Source organism: Phoenix dactylifera, chromosome 1, assembly GCF_009389715.1.
Source record: "Phoenix dactylifera cultivar Barhee BC4 chromosome 1, palm_55x_up_171113_PBpolish2nd_filt_p, whole genome shotgun sequence".
Classification (NCBI taxonomy): Eukaryota; Viridiplantae; Streptophyta; class Magnoliopsida; order Arecales; family Arecaceae; genus Phoenix; species Phoenix dactylifera.
Genome location: NC_052392.1, coordinates 27051319 through 27072642, shown reverse-complemented (window position 1 = coordinate 27072642; position 21324 = coordinate 27051319). Strand labels below are relative to the sequence as shown.

The window sequence follows — 21324 nt, the reverse complement described above, 5'->3', positions numbered from 1 at the left end:
GGAGTCTGTCTCAACCTACTATCTTTCTACTGCTCAATTTGGTGTTAAATTAGCCTGGAGCTCAGCAATGCAGTCAAATTTGTAAAAGAACGAGCATGACTTAAGCCACCAATCTTGAACAACAAAAGCACTATAATAATAAATTTCATGATTAATTAACTACAAGAAAATACATATCCAGCGACTAAGATTCTAGTCGCCGAATAACCATATTTGGTCGCCGAAACCTTTTCGCGACTAGCATACTCTTCGTCGCCGAACCCTAGTCACTGAAAGGTTTTGGCGACCAATATTGTGTGGTCACCTGAGGTACACCAACAACGACCAACGTTTGGTTGCCGAAGAAAATTTTCAGCGACCAAATCTGTTATCGCTAATTTCAACGCCGACCAAATAGTTGGTCGTGGAATATTTGTCTTCCGCTATCAAAAAAATGGTCACTGAATGTCTATCTTCCCCTCCCAATAGTTTGATGATAGAATGTATTGGAATACATTGGCAACAAACATTTTTTGGTGGCAGAGAGTATTAACCTGTATTTAATTAACAATTCAAATTATAAGCTTAATATTTATTTTTGGGCTCGTTCCAAATCTTGTACAATCAACACAGCCTATCCAATATCCATATTGCACAATACATTTGCTCATCCAAATAGAAGTATACACAATGTTGGAGAATCCATAATCATTTATTATAAATATCATTATCTATAAGTCTAAAGTCAAGCATACCTATTAACCATACATCACAATGTTTCATCCATAATATGTTAAGAAGATAATCATCACCAAACACATCAAAATGTAAATTAAAAATTCTAAAATATCTGATCTTGCTATTCATCCAAACAACCATCTGTAGACAAAAATATTCTTATACCAAAAACTGGATTCTGCTTGTAGACAACTCCACCATGATCATCTGAACAAAAGCTATCCATGTACCAAAAACTAGATTTCACATGCTCATAACTCCACCATGTATCTGAGAAAGCAAAAAAGAATACACAATCAATAACCACATGTGAAAAATAATAAACTAAAATTCAAGTATAAGTTCACAATGACATTTCGCTTAATTTGGTCAAAATCTCTAAATAACCTACGTAATATAAATGAGAATACATACCAACGAGTATTTGTACCACCAGTTGAATACATAGCCCCATCATGATGGATAGATTACTTGTGTGTTTGAGTCTTTTCCTTTAAGAACTCTATCACCAAACTTGTAAGATGTGCAATTTGCTTCTGCTCTTCCTCTCGCTCTTTTCTTTCCTCCTCACGCTCTTTCCTCTCCTGCTCCAATTGCCTCCGTAGCTCCTCATGCTCCATCTCTCGCTCTTTTCTTTAAGAACTCTGTCACCAAACTTGTAAAATGTATATAACCTTGCAAAAGCACAAACTGATTTAAATGATTATTGAGATTTTAGATACCTACATGTTTCACGGCGCAAATAGGATCAATCCACTCTTTGTTCTTTCTGGTATGAGTTTTCTTATAGAATTCTGGAAATTCAAGATTTTCACAACCATTAAACTCCAGCTGCAAAGTATAATTTAGATTAGCATATAGCCACTACATAATAAGAAAACTAGAATAACTGTCAAATCTACTTGCATAAAAAGATTCCAAAATATACTTGCAGCAAACTAGAATAAAAAATCTACTTGCAGCAAATTGTCTATTTTACAATAGCCAAAACTATCCCATAGACTGTTCACAGGCAGTTCACAAAAAATATAGCCAGTACATACTCAAAAACATATTACCGGTATAGTCATTGTTGCAACAAATGACCGAGATCTTAAACAATGATTGTACTCAAGCTTTTCCCTATTCTTTTTGCCAGCTTTTGATCTCACCTTCAAAAAAATACAAATTAAAAATCTAAAGAAAACATTATGATCAAATATTTTACTTATAAACTCTGAAGCACTAAATAAGTAAGTTACCTTGTGTTCTTTGCTTTTCCACACATCGTCAATTAAGTGGCGTCAATCCTCTTGAGTCACATGTTCGTATGGATGACTATAAGGGTCCACATGTAAGACGTTCTTAAGATGCTTGTTTCGTTCTTTTTATGTCATCTTAAAACTCTATTTCATTCTGAGTTGAATTGGATATAGTATTTTGTTTATTTGTGACAACGAATCTATCTAAAGCACATTTTTGAGATTGAATGAGTTTTTCGATTTTTTTTTTTTCTTTCTGAGTTTTTCATACCCACATTCAAATTTTCTATTAGACATTTGAATCTAAACAATTAACACAATCAGTACAATAAATCAAAATATAAGAGAGTTGAAAATGATAAAACCCGAAATGTCAACAGAAGCGATGCTGGACTCGACGAAGAACTCAAGTCCCGACAAGCAGTGCCGAACTAGAAACTCGACGGTGAGAAGTGATGCCAGAGCTACTGTCAATTTTAATGGAGACCATAGACATGAAAAGCTACTGTCAATTTTTCAAAATAAATATAAAGTTATACCTAAAGCAATAGACAATAAAATATACGGAATGTCAGATGCCCGTTAAACCTACAAATATTTTTAACAACCAACATAAATCCAAATTAAGAAAACATACAAATATCACTTATACAGTTATACAGCATGTTCTCTATCTTCCGAATCAATAATAATGCAAGCATTATACATTTTCATCAAAAATATAATGTAAATCTATCTCTGCAAGCATAAATCCTTCAATAGATACAACATCCATGAGTCCATGACGAGATCCACATCAAATAGCTACAATATTTCTAACATCATCACATCAAGTTTTTGGGATGAAAGCCCCTGCATAAAAAATAGTGGTTGGCACTTGGCAGAATAATAGCTCACCTTGAATCAGAAAAAAATGCGGCAGAAAAACAAGCTGCCAAAAAATCTTGAGGGGAAAAAAATTCAGCTGAAAATTCTAATTATAAAAGCTGCAACAGAAACATGCCTCCCCGGTTGTTTAATCACATTCACAGGAGGTTAGTAATCTGTAATTATGCTGCCAGAATCAAATATAACTCTTTCTCTTTGCAACTAAGTACAAATACTGTTTAAAAGATAAATCGGGGCATCCGGATTCCGAGCATAGAAAAACCCAATAAATAAGTGAAAAAAACCCACGGAAGCTCACCTCCGGCTCCGGGCTCCGGCGACGACGGAGGGCTGGGCCGACTGCCGAGAAGGGGAAGAGAGCCAAGAGACGCCATCACGCGTCACGCCGGCGCCGCCGCCTTCCTGATTCCCTCCGAGGAAGGCGAGAGCGAGTGGCGAATGGAAAGGGCGAAGTGAGATTCGTGAACGGTGAACTGAGTTACCGAGCCGAGCTACGAATTTAGGGAAAAAGGAAGAACCGAAGAAGAGTTTAGAACTTAGACTCTTCGCCGAAGAAGAGTCTTCGACCGAGGCCGACAAGCCGAGATGCCGACTGCCGAGGACGGCGGATGGAGAAGACGGGCTATGGAGGATGGATCGTAGGGGCATAGGGTCCTCCATAGCCCTGTTGTCCGTTGCCCGTTGCCCACCAGGGCTTCGTACTTCGTAGGCATGGCTGATGGCTGAGGGTAGCAGGAAGGGGCAGGCGGCAGCTGCAGCTATGAACCCAGAAGGCCAGAACCCTAGTTACCCACTTAGTCACTTACCCTATCCCTACGATGGCTGATGGGCAGTTGGATGGATCGATGGAGCATTGGAGCCGTGGAGGCGGGATGCTGGAGCTGGACAGCGGAGGCGGGAGGCCTTCCTTTGGGCAAGGCTTGGGCCGGCACTAACTACGGCGACGGGTGAAGGCAAGGAGTTAAAGTCGAATAGTGGAATAGAAAATTAGGGTTTGTTTGGTTTCTCACACGGCGTCCCCATATCCATACTTTTCTCGACTAAATTTTTTTTAGTCGCTGGAGGTGAACCTTTAGGGACCAAAATTTAGTCGCCAAAAATTTTACCTCCAGCCCGCGCGAAATACTAGACTCGCGCCAACTTGGTTTTGATTTTTCGCGATTAAATATGCATTTAGTTGGTGTAGGACAATCATTCAGTAACTAACAAGGATGCGTGCAAATTTATTTCTAAGCAGATTTTCAATCCGTCATGCGGGTGGGCTAATGAAAAAAAGATCCTGTCCGTAGGATGTCCAAGAATTCTATATATTTCTAAGCGGATTCCCGTTCCCACGTCCGCATGCCGCGTATCCTGTCGATCCGTATATTTATTTGACAAGGAGTCAAGCACCGAGCTCGAGCTTTTAAAATTATATTATAATAATAAAAATAAAAAAGAATTTCAGTATGAAGAAAAGTTGTGGGATTGAGATTCAGCCGAAGAGACGAGGATATGCCTAAGTGAATTAAGGTGTTAAACGGCACCGTTTGAAAATAATCAGTTTTTTTTTTTTTAACTTAGAAATTAGCATCTTATAGGGGCTAGTACAACATCGTTCGGTTTTGCGGGAACCTTCTACTACCAAAAGTTTGGTCACTAAAAAACTCAAACTTTCTGCCCAATTTTTTCATTGAAAAAAGGCGCTATTCGTAAAAGTTTTCCTAGACTAAATTTTTTTTAGCCACTGGAGGTGAACCTTTAAGGACCAAAATTTAGTCGCCAAAAGTTTTACCTCCAGCCCGCGCAAAATATTGGACTCGTGCCAACTTGGTATTGCTTTTCCGCGACCAAATATGCATTTAGTCGGTGTAGGATAATTATTCAGTAACTAACAAGAATATTGGTCGCAGATAGCCTTATTTTCAGCGACCAAACTTTAGTCACCAAACATTTTACCTCCACCCCGCCAACTTGGTTTTGATTTTCTGCGACCAAATATGCATTTAGTCGGTCTAGAACAATCATTCAGTAACTAACAAGGATGTTGGTCGCAAATAGCCTTATTTGCAGCGATCACTATTCATTTAGTCGCCGAAAGTGGTCGCTAAAAGTGTATTTTTTTGTAGTTTGGTTTGAAAATGAAAGGAACATACTGTATTTCATAATTCAACAAGGTCTAGAAACAACTATTGATGGAAGCAGACCATTGGTGAAGTGTTATGGATCATCAATAGGGAAGCCCTATCCAGAATAGAGAACCCTCATGAACCTCATTGAGGAATGGAACACAGAGATCAATGATTTCAATTCTTATTGGAGAGGAGAGGATGGTGGGAAGATAACGGTTCGGACTATGATAAAGGTATTGACTCTATCCATAAAAACTCATTTCTAAGGAATATTGACATGTTTTACTTCAAAGCTTAAATAAAAAGAACTTTCAAATATAATATATTTTTATTTCACACATAGCTCAACAGATTTCAATTATAGAAGATGAAAAAGCATATTTATATATAAGTTCGCCATCGTGCGTCCTAGAAAGCAACCAAACATAGTATCAAGAGCCTATAATACAAAATATGGAATTTGGTAGAAATAGAAACAATCTTTTTATGTTGTTTAACCAAGAAACATATGTGAATATAGCCACAAAAACAACCAAACATGGTATCAAGAGCCTATAATACAAAATACGGAATTGTCTACGCAAAAAACAAGAGGGTCCATACCATATCACTCGAACAGCATGAAAATGAAATAGGCTGATTCTAAGTGTTCATAATCGATGAAACAAACTTTATACCTGCTCTAATAAACTTAATCATGCTGGTTCGTAGCCAGAATTGGAATCGAGTCAAAATCAGAATAGATTCGAATAGGAATCGGAATGGCCATATTTTTCGACGTATATGGTTCATGACTGAAATCGGAATGAAATTTGAATGCTATAGAAGAGTCCGAAATGGATTTTGGAGAATTGGAGCATTCTAATTCCCTCTTGAAATTGGAATGAGAATGGGATTTTTTCGAACCAAATAGTTTGAATGAGAATCACGCATTTCCTTTCCCATTTCAGAGCTTAACTCTCCCCCAACCAAATATATCCTAAGGGTAGATGATGAATCCATTTTTGTCCACAATACCATCTGACTAGATATCAGAATATGTCATGTTGCAGAGGCATATCTAAGTAAAACGAAATAGTGATTCTATTAATTCAAATGATACACAATTTTAGTCCATTTAACATCCATGATATATAATTTTGCATGCCGAAGTTGGCAATCAGCAATGAGCAGTCAATCAAAATGTTTTTTAGAAGTGTCCAAATTGAAAGCAATGGTGATCACTGTTTCACTAGTCGATGATTATAAGCTTTTAAGTGCACGTTATGATCGATGATTTGAATCGTGCAAAGGATCAACTCAGCCATGCTGTTTCCTCACCAACCAAAGCTTCAAGGGAAGAACCGATCTCAAATTGCAATCAGAGTGCAGAGGACTTGCAATCAATTGCATAGACTCATCCTAGTTATCATGATCATGTATCACTACTATTTTCTTTTTGAGTGTGTATAGTTGATAAATGATATGAAAATCCACCTAAAGTATGAAAGAATCTAGTTCTTACATGTTTCCTTGGTGATCCCTCTTTTAGAGTTCACCAAGAAATCTTGGAAGATCACCATCATTAGAAATCACAACTGTCACGCCCCGGATCCGGACATTATTTTTATATTTTTTTTTACACCCTAGATCCGGTTCATAACACAGCCGTGCTATTGTAGGTTGCTGCCCACAATAACATGAAGCCCATGATAACAATTTATTTCATGAAATAAGATCAAATATGATCAAATTTATTTACTAATCATAAAGAAACAAGTACAGAGCATCTAAATCAAATACTTGAGTTTACAATATTACAACCCAAACTTATTAACTATGCTTCAACTCCAATTTTCATTTACTCTTTCCCGCTCCTAATCGCCTTAATTATCTGAAATAAATAAAAAAACAACAGGAGGGGTATGAGCTTGCGGCTCAGTAAGAAACCACGTACTATCTTATCAGATCAAGCATAATCTTTCTCATGCCAATGCATCATTTGAAGAATTTAAAACCAAAATAAAGCATTTCATAGATGATTTATTCAGAACAAGTTATAAAGCAATGTATGCTCCAACCATGCAAGTTCATAAACATGATAATGCAAGTCATATAAAAATGCAAGTCATATAAAGCAATGTACTATCTTACTCTTAGACGGATGTGCTGCTATGGTCACTATAATCCTGTGACAGGGGTCGTATTCGTAGTCGACGAGTTTTATAACTCATTCATATTCGTTGCCAACTTTAACCCGTTGGCAAAGGGCCATATTCGTTGGATGCTAGCTCCAGGGGGGTCGACTGACCTCTATTTCTAGAGGTGGGCATAGCTATATGAGAGTTCATAAATCATTATTCTTTTTCATAAATCATACTTTCATACATAGGTTGAAAAATGACAAATGGCATCGTAATGTATAAAATTCATGATCATGCCACAAATCTCATTTTTATGTAATTTATCATAACCATAATTCATCGTAATGTATAAAATTCATGATCATGCTACAAATCTTACTTTCATGCAATTTATCATAACCATAATTCGTACTCAAATATTTATGAAGGATGCAATTTAATCAAGCTCATGAATCACATGCAATCATATGCTTGATCCTACTTTTAAGAAAATACATCATAACAAATATATTTTTTATTATTTTATTCTTACAATTAAATAGTAATTTTTAAATTAATAAGATCAGTGTCAGGGTTACTTACCTCAATTCGCCCATACAATCCTAATCTCGTCCGTCAAATTCTCTGTACCTATCAAATAGTTCCAGATGTATTATTAAATTAAAACTCTAATATGGACCTGAATAAATCTCAAGTTCCAACCGGATAATTTGGACTAAAATCCTACTTATTCACTATTTATTTACGTATTTTCTTTTTTTTTTCTTCTTTTCTTTTTCTTTCTTTTCTTTTTCTTTTCCTTCTCTTCTTTTTTTTCTTTTCTTCTCTTCTTTTTCCTTCCCGAAACTTCTCCTCCTCCTTTCTTCTTTCTTTTTCTTCTCCTCCTCTTCTCTTCTTCCGACTTCTTCTCCCCCCCCTTCTTCTTCTTTCTTCTCTCGTGAAGGGAGGAGGGCGAGCTCGTCGGAATGCTCGGGAGGAACGAGCAGTGACCGGCGGTGCCTGCGGCCGCAGCCGCTCCTGGGGCCGTGCTCGCAGCCCAAGGCCATGGCGTGCGGCTAGCGGCCGGTGCCCCCGGCTTGCCGTGCCTGGAGCCGCACGGCCGCACCTACGGCCGGTGCCCACGGTGAGTCCCCCCTTCCCTTTCTTCTTCTTTCTTTCTTTCTTTCTTCTTCTATTTGATCTATTCTCCCGAGTGGATCGGGAGGAGGAAGGGCAGTAAAGAAAAGGAGGAATGGATGGATCTTACCTCACTAATGAGAGTAGGGGCGCGGGTGGTAAGTCCGACAAGGAGAGGCACTGGTGGAGGATACCGGAGGTAGAACCCAGCATGAGCGAGAACGGTGGCGAACATCAGGCCGCCGGAGTGCCCAGATCTGGCAACATCCTGGTCCGAGGGCAAGGAGAAAATAGGGAGGAGGGGCTTCTCGGATCGGGTGAGCTATCGGGGGCTTTTGTAGCCCTCCCCGGGGAAGGAAGAAAATGGTCGTGGTTCGTTCACCGTCGTGATGCTCGTGGCGGTTGAGCGAGATCGGAGGCCATTCAAGAGGCCACGGCATTTTCGCTCCAGTCTCGCCTCCGTTACCCCGAGGAAGAAGACCAGAGGATCGCATTGCGATCCCTGTCTTGGTCTCTTCTTCAGCCATGGGCTAAAACCGGTTGGGTCCACCAGCTTCGGCCTGATTGGCCCGTTTTGGGCCGATTATTACATTCTCCCCTCCTTAATAAAAATTTTGTCCTCGAAATTTATAGAATCTAGTCTTTCCAAATTCAGCGATGTTCAGCTCATTGAGTAACGTAAATCTAAGATCTTATTCTCTTCAATCAAAATTAATGAGATATTTAACTCTTGATCAACTGTCAAAAATTTATACATACGAGTAAGATTAGCACTAAATAAGTGACTAACTAAAATCTAAGATTGCAATGAGATCAGATTGGGATCATTTGACAACAAGATTGATAAAATTAATTGTATTTGAGATAGATCTTGGAATAAAATAGATTTCATGCACTTATTATGGTAGAGTACTAATCCCACAAAAGATATCGACCGGCCTTAATCAGAGTCAAATCATTAGATGGTTAGTAATGGTTAGGAATGGGATTCACAAAATGAACATGTAATGATGATGTAATGATGATCATTAGACAGCAATGGTCTATCTTAAAATGATTGGCATCAAATCACAAGAACAAATCCAAGAAGACCAAATATTGATACCATATTGAATATGTCACAAGGCTTGATTTAGAACTCATAACGATGGAACAAATAACACATGGTTTATTTCGATACTTAAAAATTTAGATCATATCTAATCAATGATCAACTCACTCTAGTCATGAAATGCTCAAGATTTTACTTAGCATACCCAATAGAAGAATCTATCAGAGAGTAACGTAGTCATATCATGATTATCCTAAGAATCAACAACATTCTTCCCTACTAGAAAATTAACTCAAGGCTTCCAATAATTCTACTTATCAATACAACTTTATCATTAGATCTTATCAAAGGAATAAGGTCTGATACTTTCAGATTTGATTCTTTTGGTAGATGATTTAAATCAAACTTTTCTTTTATAATCGAAAATCAAAGTCTTAATTCTGAATAAGAACATCAAGTTACTTTGTCAAAATATCAATTTCTCTTGATTAACCGATCTATCACAAGATTAGATCATAAACGACTCTAATCCACCCTTGATAGATATTCATTAAAGTCGATTGACAACCTCAATTTCTTTTAATTAGATAGAGGGTTGATATTATTTGAAAAAAATTCAAGCTTCAGATTTAGAAGAACGGAGGTCTATACCAACATATTCCAAATCCAAGATCAAAATCGATGATCCATTAATTCTAGCCAAAAGATGCTAAGAATTTCTTAGCACGACATAAAATTGGAGAATCTAAGATAGCACAGCGACATCTAAAAAATCAAAACATTTTCCTTTCATTTATCCAGAAAATCCTACTACATAAGAAAACGGATCAAATCTTTGTTATTAAAACTTTCCGAATCAAAGGGATAATACTTCTAACTAACTTAGATAAATAATTCAGACCACTATGTTTTCGCTGTGCACTCTGATTCAAAACATCAAAATCCTTTGGATTCACTAATAAATTTTGATCAAAATACTACTTGTCTATAAATAAAACTATTTAATACCTTATTTCTCTTTCTTTTGCATATCATTTTGATGAACTTGTTTCTCTTCTTTGATTTCTTCCTTGTTAATAGCAGAAACCCCTTTTCTTTTTCTTTTTTTTTTCTTTTTGTCAAAACATCAACTAATATTCATTTAATTGATTTATTGCAGGATCATAAACTACTGCACTTTATCCATAGTAGAACATTTGAGCCTCAAATATTTTTCAAGATTGATAATGTTGTGGGGGGGAGGGGGCCTTGAATTTAGTCCCACATCGGCTAGAGCGGAAAGGTTCCGTGCCTTATAATGAGGAGGGCGAAGCCTTTTCCTCATGAGGGCCCTTTTGTGGGACAAAACCGTGAGGGCAATCCCCCCGTCAGCGCTGGACGCGCGGGCCGGAAACGTCTCCCTCCGTCAGCGCTGGACGCGCGGACCGGAGCGCCCAAAGCGGACAATACCTCGTGGGGGACGCGGTCTCTTTCTGCTCGGCTCGGTTGGGACTAAGGCTGTTGCCGGGGTGAAAATCCCGTAACAGATGGCGCTAGAAGGAGGGCCAGCCTCCTCTCTCCATTGACTACCCTCCAGGACTGTGGGGGCCCGTTGGGGTAAAACCTGGCCGGAACCTTCCCGCTGGGGGGGCTATGTTGTTGGGGGGGAGGGGGCCTTGAATTTAGTCCCACATCGGCTAGAGCGGAAAGGTTCCGTGCCTTATAATGAGGAGGGCGAAGCCTTTTCCTCACGAGGGCCCTTTTGTGGGACAAAACCGTGAGGGCAATCCCCCCGTCAGCGCTGGACGCGCGGTCCGGAAACGTCTCCCTCCGTCAGCGCTGGACGCGCGGACCGGAGCGCCCAAAGCGGACAATACCTCGTGGGGGACGCGGTCTCTTTCTGCTCGACTCGGTTGGGACTAAGGCTGTTGCCGGGGTGAAAATCCCGTAACAGATAATTATTCTCAAAATTTACTAAATGACTTTCAATCAAAATACCAATTCACATTGTAATTGGAAAATATCTAATATTTCATATTCCAAGTAAACAAAGGAAAAACTCTTAAGTCTCATCCTCAAATATATTTTCTTTCTATATAACAGTTTCATGCATAATTGTTATACATATTTCATCCTCGAACAATATAAAATATTTTTTTGGTCCAAGCCTTAAACAACTTATGAATGAACCCTATCTTGCTATCAAAATAATTAACTTCAAACTAGAAGTATTATTCACAGTACTCGATATCAAGTTGATCTTGCAAAATCACTTATATACTAATACACAAACAATCACAATGTACTTTAATATTCCATGGCTAGTACTCCACTTAATATTAGTCAAAATCTAATTTAATCATAACTTGAAAATTTGGTACATTTTTATCACAATCACTAGTGATCTTCAACTTTAAGCTCTCATACATTCCTATCACATTTCCTATTGCTCTTAAACCTTCATTCTGATTCAAATTTTATTACAATTCTCAATGATCTTAAACCTCCAACTTTGAAACCACTTGTGCCACAGTCTTTAGTAGTCTTAAACCTTAAGCTCTTGTATCATTCATATCGCAATCCTAAGTGATCTTAAATCTAGCTTCTGATAGTTTAATTGCCATAATTTCCAATGATCTTAAACCTAAGCTCTGATACCACTAAATGCCACGCACCGGATCCGAACATGATTTTTTTTTTTTTTTTGCACCCCAGATCCGGTTCATAACACGGCCGTGCTATTGTAGGTTGTTGCCCACAATAACACGAAGCCCATAATAACAATTTTATTTCATGAAATAAGATCAAATCTGATCAAATTTATTTACTAATCATAAAGAAACAAGTACAGAGCATCTAAATCAAATACTTGAGTTTACAATATTACAACCCAAACTTATTAACTATGCTTCAACTCCAATTTTCATTTACTCTTTTCCGCTCCTAATCGCCTTAATTATCTAAAATAAATAAAAAAACAACAGGAGGGGTATGAGCTTGCGGCTCAGTAGGTAACCATGTACTATCTTATCAGATCAACCATAATCTTTCTCATGCCAATGCATCATTTGAAGAATTTAACAGCAAAATAAAGCATTTCATAGATGATTTATTCAAAACAAGTTATAAAGCAATGTATGCTCCAACCATGTAAGTTCATAAATATGATAATGCAAGTCATATAAAAATGCTGCCATTCACCCATACTTTATAAATCTTACTCTTAGACGGATGTGCTGCTATGGTCACTATAATCCTGTGACAGGGCTTGTATTCATAGTCGACAAGTTTATAACACATTCATATTCGTTACCAACTTTAACCCATTGGCAAAGGGCCATATTCGTTGGATGCTAGCTCCAGGGGGGTCGACTGACCTCTATTTTTAGAGGTGGGCATAGCTATTTGAGAGTTCATAAATCATTATTCTTTTTCATAAATCATACTTTCATACATAGGTTGAAAAATGACAAATGGCATTGTAATGTATAAAATTCATGATCATGCCACAAATCTTATTTTCATGTAATTTATCATAATCATAATTCATCGTAATGTATAAAATTCATGATCATGCTACAAATCTTATTTTCATGCAATTTATCATAACCATAATTCATACTCAAATTTTTATGAAGGATGCAATTTAATCAAACTCATGAATCATATGCAATCATATGCTTGATCTTACTTTTAAGAAAATACATCATAACAAATATATTTTTTATTATTTTATTTTTACAATTAAACAGTAATTTTTAAATTAATAAGATCAGTGCCAGGATTACTTACCTCAATTCGCCCACACAACCCTAATTTCGTCCGTCAAATTCTCCGTACCTATCAAACAGTTCCAGATGTATTATTAAATTAAAACTCTAATATGGACCTGAATAAATCTCAAGTTCCAACCGGATAATTTGGACTAAAATCCTACTTATTCACTATTTATTTACGTATTTTCTTCTTTTTCTTTTTTTTTTTTTTTTTTTTCTTTCTTTTCTTTTTTCTTTTCTTCTCTTCTTTTTCCTTCCCGAAACTTTTCCTCCTCCTTTCTTCTTTCTTTTTCTTCTCCTCCTCTTCTCTTCTCCCGACTTCTTCTCGTCCCCCCCTTTCTTCTTCTTTCTTCTCTCGTGAAGGGAGGAGGGCGAGCTCGTCGGAATGCTTGGGAGGAACGAGCAGCGGCCGGCGGCGCCCGCGGCCGCAGCCGCTCCTGGGGCCGCGCTCGCGGCCCATGGCCGTGGCGTGCGGCCAGCGGCCAGTGCCCTCGGCCTGTGGTGCCTGCAGCCGTACGGCCGCGCCTGCGGCCAGCGCCCAGGGTGAGTCCCCCCTTCCCTTTCTTCTTTCTTTCTTTCTTTCTTTCTTTCTTTCTTTCTTCTTCTATTTGATCTATTCTCCCGAGTGGATCGGGAGGAGGAAAGGCAATAAAGAAAAAGAGGAACGGATGGATCTTACCTCACTAATGAGAGTAGGGGCGCTGGTGGAGGATACCGGAGGTAGAACCCAGCATGAGCGAGGACGGCGACGAACATCAGGCCGCCGGAGTGCCCAGATCTGGCAACATCCTGATCCGAGGGCAAGGAGAAAATAGGGAGGAGGGGCTTCTCGGATCGGGTGAGCTACCGGGGGCTTTTGTAGCCCTCCCAGAGGAAGGAAGAAAATGGTGAACGAGCCACCACCGTGATGCTCGCGGCGGTTGAGCAAGATCGGAGGCCATTCAAGAGGCCACGGCGTTTCCGCTCCGGTCTCACCTCCGTTACCCCGAGGAAGAAGACCAGAGGATTGCGTTGCGATCCCTATCTCGGTCTCTTCTTCAGCCATGGGATGAAACCGGTTGGGTCCGCCGGGTTCGGCCCGATTAGCCCGTTTTGGTCCGGTTATTAGAACAACAATACATAATCCAATCCACCCAAATCTTCTAGTTGTGCTCCTAGTACATTAGACAGTATATGGAAAACATTAATCAACCTGACCTCCACTTAGCAAAATATTTGTGGCGTCATAAGCTTTTACAAATATATTGTTTCAATTATAATCTTATATGATCTTTCATGTATACTTTCTTACTTACATTAACATCTCAAACCCATTACTATTAGTGAGTGAATCTTTGTTAAACAATTAAAACAAAATCCTGGTACAATCTTACAACCACCAAGCTTCCTATAATATCCCACCCAAAATGGACTGATTGGATTTTGGGTAGATTGGGCCGAAGCCGGCAGGCCCAACCGGCTTTAGCCATGGTCAAAAAGAGAACGAGACAGGGGATCTCGATCACGAAACACCGGTATTCTTCCTCGGGGTAACGGAGGCGTTATGAGAGCGGAGACGTCGTGGATCTCGCACAACCGCCACTAGCATCGCGGCAGTGAGCAAGCCACGATCACCACCATGTTTCCATTTCTCCCTTCTTCTCGAAGAGGGCTATAAAAAGCTCACAGATCACTCACAGAGGGACTCCATCGCGGTGTGAGGCCCAATAGTCCCACATCGGAAAGACTCTTTTTAGAGCCTGGGCATATGAGGCTGGTGTCTCCTAATCGTGCAGACGCGTTTGGGAGGAAAACAAAACCGGAGAGGGGTGAAGGACGCTTGCGTGAAGCCCCAGAACCGGACAATATCTGGCAGGGGAGCCCGGCGGTCCCTCCTCATGGGCCCCTACGTGGGCACTGGGTGCCTCACGTGCTGCGAGGAGGCGGAGCGTGACATTTGGTATCATAGCCGAGGACGGTTCTTGTCCGATGGTGGAAAGGGTGTGAGGCCCAATAGTCACATATCGGAAAGATTCGTTTTAGAGCCTGGGCATATGAGGCGGGTGTCTCCTAATCCTATAGACGCATTTTGGAAGGAAAACAAAATCGGGGAGGGGTGAAGGACGCTTGCGTGAAGCCCCGGACCGGACAATATCTGGCAGGAGAGCCCCGCAGTCCCTCCTCATGTAGCCCCTACGTGGGCACTGGGTGCCTCATGTGCTCCGAGGAGGCGGGGGCGTGACCTGATTGGATTTTGGGTAGATTGGGCTGAAGCCGGCGGGCCCAACCGGCTTTAGCCATGGTCGAAAAGAGAACGAGACAGGGGATCTCGATCATGATACACCGGTATTCTTCCTCGGGGTAACGGAGGCGTTATGAGAGCGGAGACGCCGCGGATCTCGCACAATCGCCACCAGCATCGTGGCAGTGAGTGAGCTATGATCACCACCACATTTCCATTTCTCCCTTCTTCTCGAAGAGGGCTATAAAAAGCCCACAGATCACTCACAGAGGGACTCCATCGCTCTCTCCTCCTTCAGTGCAAAGGAACTGGACCGGGAGCGACGCCATTGGAGTAGGAGGTCTCGAGCAGCCAAAGGAAGCGACCAAACTACCGGAAGAGGCTTCTCGGCTCCTCCTCGGAGCTAGGTAAACCCTTAACCTCTCTCTCCCTTCGTAAATTACGCCCTGTTAAGTTTAGATCTAGTCAAGCTACGAGAAAAAAAATAATAATAAATAAATAAATAATAAAAATAAAGAAAGAGAGATGAAGAGGGGGAGGTCGAGCCGTGGCCGCCGTAGGCGCAGTCCGCGCCCCGGCCTCAGGTCGGCCCTCTCCCGAGCCCCGATAATGGGTTGTCCCTTGCTCTAATCATAGGAGAAGAAGGGAGGGGAGAAGAGAGGGAAAAGGAGAAGAGAAGAACAAAAGGAAGAAAAGAAGGGAAGAAGAAGGAGGAGGGAAAAGCCACTTAGCGGTGGATTCTTGACTGCGGTGCCGCCGGCCTTGGGGTCGGCCTTGTTGTCCCATTCCTGTTTACCTAAAAATATGCTAAACAGATCATTGTTAGAACCGACAAACAAAGTTTAAATTAATTTTACTCTTACCTGTTCTACTTGAAGAATAGTGGTTGTTAGAGGTCGATCCATAGGGAGGCGATTGGAGTTGCATAAAAATTAAAACGTTTACTCGGATTCAAAATTGATTCTTGAATAACGAAAGAAAAACATTACTTCGAGGATGTTGATAGATTCTCTAGTCTATCGGAGAATGTTTTTTAATTGAAATTAACTAGAAGACATGTACTTAGATTCGAAGAGCATTTATATATTTAACTAATCAAAGAAGAGCTTTGGCATAAATTAAAATGGATGAAACTAAGAGGATTGAAGCAAACATAAATTTCATAAAAGAAGATTTAATGTATTGCATAAAAAAAATTAAAATTTCAGCATAAATAAAATCTTAAAAGTAAAACTCTCCACCAAAATAAAATTCTCTAAAGTTAAAACTTAAAACATTGTTCTCAATTAAAACTCAAACTCAAAACGCATTGCTCTCAATTAAAATTCAGACTAAAAACAACACATTGCTCTTAATTAAAATAAAACTAAAAACAACACATTGCTCTTAATTAAAATAAAACTAAACATAAAACATTGCTCTTAATTAAAATAAAACTAAACATTAAAAAAAAGAAAAAGAATAAAAAAAAACAAAACAAAGCACTGTGCTCTGTTTGAAAACAGAGCATGAACACTCCTCCTCTCCCGACCCGCTCGTCTTCTCCTCCCTCCTCTATTCTTTGGAACCGACCACCCAGCCGAGAGCTCCCTCCTATCGATGGCCTCCCCTCTCTCTTATAGTCATGGGATGCGGAAATCTGGGGGAGAATCACGAGCGGCTGGGATTGGGTGATGCGGAGGATGAATGGGTCGTCCGCGATGCTAGGAGGTTGAAATGGAGGAGGAAATGCTGCTAGGAGGAGCCGATCACGGCTTGTTGCTGGGACGTTGCGGAAGAGGTGGATCGTGGACGCCGGATTTGAAGCGGAAGGCAGCTGGGGTCTGCCGTGATCGATGGGAGGAAACGCACGGACCGGCTGCTGCGGGGTCGACAGGAGGACGCCGGATCACGGCTTATTGTTGACGGGTGCTGGAATGGGCGGAATGGGCGCACGGCTGGGAATGAGGCTGAGATCTTTGATTCGGATGAAGGGCTGGAGGTTGAATGCCGCGCATGCTTGGATGCGGAAATGGAAGGAGCTGGGCACATGGACGGATGGTTGGATGTGTTGGGTCGAGCGGAAGAAGATGAGCTGAAGAAAATCCCCTACTAATCTGTTGTTGTGGCCAGAAGGGGAGGATTTGCTGCTGCTACAACGCGGAGGAGGAGGACGCGGTGGATGCTGGGAGCGTGATCGACGAGGTGACTTGGAGGGCGCCGTGGAAGATGGATACGGGGCGCTGAAGAGGAAGGATGTGAACTTCTTTCTTTGGGCCAAGAGGGGGATGCGATGCAGGGACCTCCGTGATCGCACGGAATGGGGCGCACGTGAAGAACGCGGACTGCTGGGAGGAGCGGACGTGGGAGATGCTTGGGGGTTGCACGCGGACGACTGCTGATCGTGGGATGTTGCTTTGATTGCGTTGATGGCGTGGAGGATTTGGAAGGGATGCCACGGCTGCAGGTGCGGACGGTTTATGGTCTAGTGATGTTTTATTGGATGCAGGATGAGATGTGGACGGCCGGGATTTCATGCATACATGGCAGCTGGGGAATTTGTTGAGCTCGGGCTGCCGGGCATTGGGCTCAAACCCAATGTTATTGGGTCTCTTGGATTCCTTGCACTCAAACACAAATACAATGTTAATTAATTAATTTTATCATTAAAGATTAACTATAATACTAATTAAGATGGTACGATGATTGCACTTTTGTGCTCTCATCAGGCCCCTCTCGAGAACTCCATCGCCCTCCCTTGATTGCGGGAGAAGATGGGGAAGGGAAAGCTTCGGGAAGGAGATGAAAAGAAGAGAAGAAGAATAAGGGAGAAGAGAAGAGGAGGAGAAGAAAAAGAAAGAACAGAGAAGGAGAAGAAGTTTCGGGAAGGAAAAAAAAAAAGGAGAAGAGAAGAAAAGAAAAAGAAGAAGAGAAGGAAAAGAAAAAGAAAAGAAAAGAAAAGAAAGAAAAGGAAAAGAAAAGGAAAAAAAAAACTCTTAACGGGTCCGACCTAATGGGTTAGATCCGGGTTCGGGTCCAAACCTGTTAGGCCTAAATAAAAAGAAAAGAAAAATGGGTTTAGCCAAATTTGACTAAACCCAAACTCAATCAGATTGGACTAAGTCCGAACGAACCCAAACTGTAAACTAGGTTAAATTCGAATCTAATTAAGCTAAGTTAGTCTCAGCAGACCCAATTGAATATGAATCAAGCCCAATTCAAATCCAGTTCAACTAAATTGGGACCAAATTGACGTCGGGCTGACCCTGACTCAAGCCTAATCCTTTAATTAAAAGCCCAATTGACATAGTGGTTCTAAATCGAGCCCAAAGGCTCCAAATTGGGTAAATTGGACTTGAGATCCAAGCAAGTAAATTCATATTATGATAAATTATAAAATTATGAAATAAATAGGAATTAATGTGACCCTTATGTGATTAATTTAGGTGATCAAGAATTTGTCATCTGGACGTAAGAAATTGGAAAGCAAATTGCTGTAAGTAACCTTGGCACTGATCTTAAAGTTTTAAATTACTGTTTATTTATAATTATGAAAATGTATTGGTTATGATATATTTTTCTCAAAATCAGGATCAAGTATATGATTGCATATGATTTATGAATTTGATTAAAGAGCATCCTTCATGAATATTTAATGGTGTATGAGTTATAAAATTATGACTGCATGAAAAATGATATTTGAGACATGTTTATGCATTTTAAATTATATGATGCTATTTATCATTTTCCAACCTATTTATGATAATTATGATTTAGGAAGGAAAAAGAATAATGATTTATGAACTCTCAGATTGCTATGTACGGCCCTCGCCAGTGGGTTATAATAGCTCGACAGATGGCCCTCGCCAGCGGATTATAATAGCTCGGCATACGGCCCTCGCCAGCGGGTTATAATAGCTTGGTATAGACCCTGCCAATGGAAAATAATTGTTGGCAAAGATTATGGCCCTCGCCAGCGGGTTATAGTAGCTCGGCATACGGCCCTCGCTAGCGGGTTATAATTGCTTGGCTTAGACCCTGCCAACGGGGAATAATAGTTGGTGAATATTATGGCCCTGTCATGGGTAATAATAGTGACTATAGCTACACTATTATCTGAGAGCATGAATTATGACAAGTACGGATTTCAAAGCATGAATTATGATAAGTACGGATTTCAAAGCATGAATAATGGCAAGAATTTTATATGATGCATATTCGTATTTATGAACTTTCATTGATCGAACATGCATTGCTTTATGACCTGATTTGTGTATATCATCTATAAAATGCTTTATTTTGCCATAACTGTTAGCTTCTTAAACACTGCATTGGCATAATTATGCTTGATCCAATAAGATAGTACTTAGTTACTTACTGAGATGTGTAGCTCATATCTTTTTATCTACTTTTTCTACAGATGAATAAGACTACTAGGAGCAGGAAGCTTGGTATTATTTAGGGTTAGAGTAACTGAAAGTGTTATGTAATAATCAAATTTTAAAAGCTCTGTACTGTTTCAACTCATAAATAATGTTATGATATTAGTAGATGAAACTATTTATTTTTGTTATGAAATTTTAAGTGGCTTCGTATTATTGTGTGCATAAGATTGCAATAGCACGGCCGTATCATGATCCGGATTTGGGGTGTGACACTCCCCAAGCCTGAAACTTTGTAGGTTCAAGGTGACTTGTATGTGATCAATGGTTTCTTGAGAAGGAAGTGAATATGGAAAGCTCCCCAAGCTCCCCCACCAAATAGGATCTTTCTGTTCCTGCATCTAAAAAAAAATAATGATATAGTTGAACCTAGAAGTAAATGTAATAGAAGAGAACTAAACTTAGGTAATGAGTTATTTATCTGTCTAGTGGAAAGTAATCCTGCTAGCCTTTCATGAGGCAGCGTCATCTATATATTCTCCTTTTTGGTGGAAGTAGCAATAAAAATGAAATGGATTCCAGAGTGGCTAATAATATATGGGAATTAATTGATTTGGCTCCAGATTTTTACAATTGGATGCAAGCGGCTTTTGAGAAGGAAACAGGGACCTAATGTTATAGTTGAAAGGATTTAAAGCTAGGTTAGTTTATACAACATAAGGGAATTGAATATTTTGATACTTACTCATCTGTTGCACCACAATTAGAGCCTTAATTGCTGTAGCATCTATTTGTATCCATCAGGGGACTGTTAAAATAGCCTTGTTATATGGAGAATAAAAGGTCCATGAATGTTTGTAGTTCCAGGACAAGAACATAAAATATGTAGACTATTAAATCATTGTACAGGCCAGAGAAGACTCCAAAATAGTGGCATGAAAAATTTGATAGTGCCGTGATATCTAATAGCTTTTCAAGAATGATTTTTTGATCTCCATGACTCTTAGTTTACTTAAGATGTCTCTTTGACTTTCTAAAGCATTAAATACTAGAAATACATGACTCTTAAATTTACTCATATTAATTGTAAGCTTCTAGAATTACAAATTAATTTCTAACAATCCGCTCATACTCTTCAGGTTGTAATTGGTATGCCCGGATATGGAGGAAAGGTGCGTGTGCTATTTCGAGTGCCCCTTAGCTGCTGAGGTATTGGATCTTGCAAATATCTTCGCAAGTCGCAGCACTCAAGGTCACTTGATAGGAGCAGGCTTGATCTATCATACTGGGTATCATCGATGGCTGGCCCAAAATGAGTGTTTAACCAAAGCACTTTCCAGCGGTTCAAATTCCATGTCAAGCTCAATACTCCGTTGCCGAATTCATGGTTGCACCCACTAGGATAATCTCTCACTACTTGAGAAAATTGTTGAAGATATTGACGATGTTGCATTGTCCTGATTGTCGTATTTGTGGCAAATTCATTTTTCTTTGACGGATACAAATATGGATACGGATATTAGTCAAAATCTCAAATTTCTATCCATATCCAAACAGATTAAGATACGAAAATAGATCTGGATAGATATTATCTGATCCACTTTCACCCCTATTCTACCATAAAATTTAGCTACCTCTTTAGATCCTCCCCTTACCCGTTGTTGTCTTACTCTATGCTTTGTAGCTTCATGAAAATATACATATATACATATATATATATATAGATATAGATACACATAT

At 39.8% G+C, this 21324-nt stretch overlaps 2 long non-coding RNA genes across 6 annotated transcripts; one reads left to right on the top strand and one right to left on the bottom strand.

Moving 5' to 3' along the window:
* Positions 1-672: 672 nt before the first annotated feature.
* LOC120112164 lies at positions 673-15085 on the bottom strand. Of its 5 annotated transcripts, XR_005513668.1 has the most exons (8): positions 13682-15085; positions 13019-13066; positions 3145-6830; positions 1959-2425; positions 1776-1868; positions 1444-1548; positions 1132-1361; positions 673-987 (listed from the first exon to the last, which is right to left on the bottom strand). It is a non-coding gene; the product is annotated as an uncharacterized LOC120112164 (long non-coding RNA). The 5 variants fall into 5 exon arrangements; XR_005513662.1 differs by having other exon boundaries at positions 1776-2425; positions 13682-15083; XR_005513663.1 differs by lacking the exon at positions 13019-13066 and having other exon boundaries at positions 1776-2425; positions 13682-15083.
* On the top strand, positions 13266-19786 carry LOC103698578. Its single transcript, XR_005513675.1, has 2 exons — positions 13266-13545; positions 19623-19786. It is a non-coding gene; the product is annotated as an uncharacterized LOC103698578 (long non-coding RNA).
* The last annotated feature ends 1538 nt before the right edge of the window (positions 19787-21324 follow it).